The sequence below is a fragment of the Zophobas morio genome, unplaced genomic scaffold (assembly GCF_036711695.1).
Source record: "Zophobas morio isolate AGI-343-1 ecotype UQ-CSIRO unplaced genomic scaffold, CSIRO_AGI_Zmor_V1 ptg000012l, whole genome shotgun sequence".
In the NCBI taxonomy this organism is placed as follows: Eukaryota; Metazoa; Arthropoda; class Insecta; order Coleoptera; family Tenebrionidae; genus Zophobas; species Zophobas morio.
Genome location: NW_026972117.1, coordinates 24,079,205 through 24,085,993, shown reverse-complemented (window position 1 = coordinate 24,085,993; position 6,789 = coordinate 24,079,205). Strand labels below are relative to the sequence as shown.

The following is a 6,789-nucleotide window of genomic DNA, read 5'->3' as shown; positions in this document are numbered from 1 at the left end:
GGCACAAGCCGAGATTTGAGGATTCTTATTTTCACTTATAATTTATACAGGGTAGGTTTGCCCAATGTCTGACCTTCTAATAGGTTTTCAGTATACAGGAAGATACCGAGGTAAGAATGTTTTAGGTTTATGTCCAAATGTTTTAAATAAACTGAAAATATACATTTTTCAGGTTTCAGGGAGCTTGTTCTATAGACTGAATGAACCACTTTAATCATGGTCAAACCATATAAGCATAACTCCTGATCGAACGATTTTTATCAAAGTAGCCATGAGGCTTTGATAATTTATGTCAAACTTGTCTTGATTGACAAGAAATTTGGCATTACTTTAATAAATTGATAGTTTATTTCACTCTTCGATTTTTCAAAAACACAAAAAAAGGAACATGAAATACTTTGACGCAACATCGCTAGGAGAGTTATTTGGCTCAGTAAATAGTAACGACGAAATACAAGCTCTATTTTTTGTTGGTTTATGTTGTTTGGGGGCTTGGGTGTTATTTTCTTGGCTGATTCAGGTAAGCATTATAATAAAGAAGAATTTGTGTTTATCTGTTAAATTTGCTAGATACTGAGAACGATTCTTTGGATTTGGCCATTATTATTGGTAATCGGTCTTTTATTAGCTGTGCCTTCGTTACGAATTCCTCTGACACAACGAATTATTCCCAAGCAAGTAGATGACTTTATGCAAATTATAGACAGGAGGTATAATGGTTACAGGAACGAAACTTTAAGTCAATAATAACAATATTGTATGTAGCTATTAAAATAGAATCAATAGTATTAATGAGTTATCTTCCAAAACACACATAAATTATCGTTCGCTTTTCAGCATCCAATTTACAAGTGCAATGAACGCACTCATTAAACAAGCGTAAAGTTTTTACATCTACATTAAACGAGATCTATTCAAATAAAAGATTTAGTTTTGTGTGTTCCATAACGTGTTCATAGCAAATTATTGACGCATGATTTTGTAATATCACAGTGATAATTTTCGAACCGAAAACGTCATCAAAATTTCATTAATGAGAGTGTACCTTTTGCAATTTAAATGACCTGGCATAATGTAACCCTTAAAAATTTTACTTTCACATTCGACTCTATGTTCCACCCATTAATAGCACAAACATTGCAAAATTCAACTATGGTGCAGTATTCTTCCACAGTTTTCACTTCAAATTAAATTTTCATTTTTAGTTTTGTTGTGCGAATATCATAAAGTCTGCCATAAATGGAAAACGTGTTTAATATAATATCGCGAGATTAGAACATTTGAGTGTCCGTGGACACTGGTGCTGTACGTGAATCGGGTTTTTGCTAGAGCAGTAAACGGACAGGAGAGACGTTTTCCTAGTTTCACTTTATTGACCGATATAATTTGACGTTTTATGAGGATTGTATGCCCTTACCAAGCTCATTTCAACTTAGTAACACGAATCGCTTTATTAAAATTGTATGTCAAATAAAAATTAAAAGTGGAAAGTTGGAGTTAGTATTAGATAGCCTTAGAAAGTAATGATCCATCAATTTTATAACTTCCAGATGTAATATGTTACTAATTTGAATTTTTTACTTTTTGAGTGTAAGCGGAAGCCATCCGGCGAACGGCTACTTTCATTTTCTTGATGTTTCATGACCCCTACAGTATGAAAAAATAGGTCTTCCGTTTCGTCGAATACTGCGATTCATTCAAGCATAAATTATAAACAAGGGTCCAACAAAAATTGGTTTGAATGTGACACTAGTACACAATAAAAAAAATATATACATATAGAAATAATTAGAACCGAAATTTAAAATAAATTTAAGGCTCTAATAACATAATAAGGATAAAAATAATTCAAATTGTTGTCCTAATAATAAATAATTCGAACAAATTTATGGCGGCAAAGTCCCAAAGCTGTGTTCAACATCAGCATGTTGCATTTTAATTTTGTCGACATTTAACATGAACATCGCAGCGGTAGTTTTTTTCCAAAGCCCACACTTTTAAATAATTTTTCATGTTAAATCACCACCTCTACACTTAACCCCTCGAGTACCAGTAATATCTGCACGTTCGATGATTGGGGTGACCTTCCGTCCTATTAATGCGCGAGTTAAATATTGATGGCTTTTATCCAGTTGTCACCCTTGTTGGTTTTTGTTTTGATTAATGCTTATTTCGCAACATGGTTTTACGTAACGCAATTGATTTATGCGAAACAGTATCCATGCAGTTGAATCTGAATTTGACGCACATACTAACTGTTAAAGTGAGGTTCACTTGCATTAGTAGACTTGTATAACCACAAATGAATGAATGTGTATGACTGTATAATGTAAATATGTAGACATTTGTAGAGACATTTTTGCTACACAAGTTTTTAAATTTTTTTGGATGCTATAGTTTTGACCTTATTGGGTCTCATCAGTGCAGACCATTCTGCCTAGTTAAATCTCACTAACATAAGGAAATCTTATTAAACACGTGTAGTATGGCGTGAAGCTCCTTTTTGTATAAAAATTCTCCCCAAAGACGTGTGTGACACTATTCAGAGGGTGAGAGAACCGCGCTCTAAATGCTTTACAAATATGTGTACACTACTAAACGACAAATAAAGGAGTTTTTCACAGGATGAATTTCAAGAAAGATTTATTATATTTTGAGATGGCGTCGTTAGATCGATCTGTGATCGGAAAGAACAGACAAATGTTGGTTAAAGTTTTTTGAAGTTTCTAACAAAAACGTTGATAGTCAAACATCGTTAGATGATAATGAGATACGATAAACAGATGAAAAGGGGAGATCGATATTTGACTTTGTTGATCACGGATTTCATGGATTAAACTGTTCAATATTGACCGTTTCGTTTTAATTCATGGAAATTGATTAAAATTTTTTATTGCCACTCATTCATACAAGTAAAAAGTGGTAGCTTCACTAAAATATTAACTGTCAATTGGAATGCCGTACACAAGAAGTATGTGAGTTATTTACGAGTGCAATGATGAATGAGTATCCAATTTAGCCTAGAAGACTGACGTACTTGAAAATTTCCAATTATTAATTAACAACAAGAAATTGTAACTAAATATGTTCTCCATGTTTCATAGATGTATTTGAATCAAAAGAGGATGATGTTTTTTAATTTGAGGATCGCGATACTGAGCCTATTTTCAACACTGATTTATATCTTATGTCCCACTAAGCAGATTTGGAAAGTTTTGTATATGACCCTGTTCATTCTACGTGCTCGTCAGTAACAGAACAGTGTACATTTTCAAGGAACTGACTATAAGTCCAGACCTGTTTGAAGTGGTAACCACAAAGCTTGAAGTATTTTCCAATTTTTAGTAAATAACATCAACACAAAAACACAGCTTTTTTCTTGTCAGTTGAAGTTGTCAGATACACCATATTATTTTATTTTTTCAAAAATGTTGGGTGTATTTGTGAGCAATTCCACAATTAATCAAACTGTTTATAGGGACATAAAAAATATTCCTAAACAGTAATTATAAACTGTGCAAACAGCAAAAATTATGTAACGCTTAATATGTTATTAGGGAAATATTTTGTAAAAACTTGATGGTCGACAAAAAAAACCCTAAGCTCCAAACTCTCCAGTGTTCAATTTAAACTTACTTACATACTCACATCTAAACATTAACGTTAAATTTGGGCGTATGAAGTGTCGATGTTTGTTATTCGGTTTTTCTTTTTGAATGTTTTTTAACTAATACTTGCTTTACAACATAGTTTTCGCAGTAAAATTGATTTGGGCGAAACAATATGAACACAGTTTAGTTCGAATTTGTCGCGTGGAGATTTTACGACAACTCGGAGGTGGAAACAGCAGTTTAAACCTCCGTTGTTTTTCATGAAAGGGCATTTATGACGCCTTTTAATTACAGTTTGAAAAATCTATAACCCATCGAACTGCCACTGATGCTTATTTTAAATGAAGAGCATGCGAATCAACTCTAGTTCACTTATGAAAAAGAATAAAACAATGAAAAGTGAATTTACAGTTTAGAAGCTATCTGAGTACCTTAAGGCTCCTCCTTACAGTCATTAAAATCTGCCGAAATACGGCAAAACGCCACTTCCAATATCATCCTTACTATAGCACTTGAAGACTTGTGCGACATATCTACTTGTTCGTGATACAAAAATCTTCATGGAAATAGTTTTTATATTGCATTAAAGGCTTTCGTTTTTTTAATAAAAAATAAAAACAGAAAAACTTATTTTTCTCTTTGAGCCAAAACTATAACGTATTTTGGCTTAAAAAAATCTGACAGTGTAGATAATATTATTGCTCACTTGGGACTAATAATTATTTTTTCGTTAAACTATCCATTTTTTAGTTATTGTTGATTAAAGCAAGACCTAAAAAGGGCATTTTTTGTAAATGTAGGCAACCAAACATTTCCTTTCGTCAAGAACGAGCCAAGAAAGTGTATGATTTACGATAGGGGTTGGCCACTATTGAGAGATTAGACGGATTTAAAACCATTGTTGAGAAAATATGCAAATGAGGTGACCGTAGTGTGTTCTACCTGAAGGTTGTGGAATCGTACAATTATGTAGGAGTATTATATTAATCTAATTTCAGAATAATAAATAAATAACCGAGTTTGGATTTTTTACAAAACTGCCTAACTTGTTTCAACAGCTATAATTGCTGCTGATCCCAAGTTAGACCAATTTCAAAATTATCATGAATCAATGAATATGAATAGAATAGAATAAACTTATTCAAAGCAAATTATGAAGATTAAATAGTTATTAGGCACTAATCGTGTGTATGTACTGAATTACTTATCCTTATATCTTTATATTATAACTTCCTCTAAATTTAAAAATGTAGACTGAGATAGAAATTTCTGTAACCCCTGGAAATGGAAAATTATTTGGAAAAATTTTATTTAAAAGCCATGCTCCCAGAAATTATTGATTCACGATGGAGTCGAAATCAGCAACTTCGTCCTATAATAAAAAAAGATTTATGATTTACGGACCATTATTTATTTTTATATCATTATATTTATTATATTCTATCTCAGTCAAAAAAATTTACATACATTTTTAAATTTAGAAGAGGCTATAATATGTATAAAGAATCTTCATAGTGTGCTTTGGAAAAAGTTGTTCTATTATTTTCTTTTTCAGTGATAATTTTAAAATTTGTCTAAGTTATTTCACATTTGGAATCAGCAGCAATTATAGCTGTTGAAACAAGTTAGGCAGTTTTGTAAAAAATCCAAACTCGGTTATTTATTTGTTATTCTGAAATTAGATTAATATGTACAGGGTCATTATAAAATATTGTAGTCAACTCACCTATGAAAAACAAATGAAATTTTTCTCGTGCCGCTAATCACCAAAATGATTTGAACTGTTTTGAAATGTCACGAACGTCCAAACAAATCTGTCAGATGTGTCAAAAATTGAAATGCCCGGTTCGCGGTTTAATTGCATTTTAAATAGACACGAAAAGACGCCAGGCCAGAGCATTAAGGGTTGCAGTGTTATCGGGCATTTGTGAACGCCACTGCAAACATTTCAGTTTCAAAAATTGTAAATTGTCAGAAAAACGTTTAAGGGCTTTGTCATGAATTACACCTTGGAAAGTCGATTGGAGTTGAACAGAATAAATCATCTGGTCTGTTTTGCAAAGAAGCAATAATTTTTCAAATAATGAAATCCAAAAAGTGAGGTTAAGTTTGTCGAAACCAATGAACACGGTAATTATTTAAAAAATTACATTTTTATAGGTACCCTGAAGGTAAAAATTGTGAAAAATCAAGTAATGGACAATGGCAGAGCAAGTCTTATCACAGTTAACGAACACTATGAGTACCTAATGAGTTTTTGCAGTAAATAATTTTGCCAAAGTTGTGATCCCGCGAAAGTTCTGTTTGTAAATTGTAAGGAATCGTCAAAATATTGGTGCAGACATGGTTTGTGACCGGTGCTTTTCTCTTGAAAAAACACAACTGAAATCCTTGATCTTCATCCCTTTCACAATAGGTGAAAACTGCTATGTCCAAACATTACCTTCAGCTTTGCAGTTTCTAGATATCTGGAACATGCCAGATCTGCATAACAGGAATGTCAAAGAGGTTCTACCCAAAACACGCCCACATGGCCATCCTAATATAAAGATTTTTCAAAATTTCTATAAGAAAAAAGATGAAAAAACCAATAAAATTTCAGGAGCATAGTGTTAAGAGTTCTGTAGCTGATTATGAGATCTCTTGAAACAACAGAATGTTTAATAAAGATTTTTAACTTTCCTAATAGTAAAATTACAATTATTACTAAACAGTAAGTTGAAGTAAGTTTTAAATTAAGAGAATGCAACTAACACCGAAAGAAAAATGAAAGTTACTGAAAATAAAAAACTTTATTGCAGTACCTACATACACTTTCTACATCTAATTTTGTTTATTGATCACATTCATTTACTTGAAAAAGTATCAGGCCTATGAATCGTCATCTGCTAACCACACACCAACCTTCATTGCGTGTGATGGTGTTTCTTCAAAAGCGTGAGTATTTTCTATACACCAAATTCTGAAGTTCTGTCAGTTGACATAATAGCCTAACAGATGAAACCAGGCTTCATCAGAAAAGAACGACAAATCGAGAATCCCGTTATCGTCCATATCAGCTTGAAACCAACTACACTACCCAACGCGGCAAGGAAAATCAGCTGGTCGCAGCTCCTGAACCAACAAAATCTTGTATGGATGCATATGTAACTTCTCTTTTACGATTTTCTGACATGGG

General features: G+C 32.5%; 1 long non-coding RNA gene across 1 annotated transcript; it reads left to right on the top strand.

Annotated features, from left to right (window-relative positions):
* Positions 1-317: 317 nt before the first annotated feature.
* Positions 318-788, top strand: LOC135128473 (uncharacterized). The gene is made up of 2 exons (XR_010280418.1): positions 318-520; positions 571-788. It is a non-coding gene; the product is annotated as an uncharacterized LOC135128473 (long non-coding RNA).
* Positions 789-6,789: the final 6,001 nt, after the last annotated feature.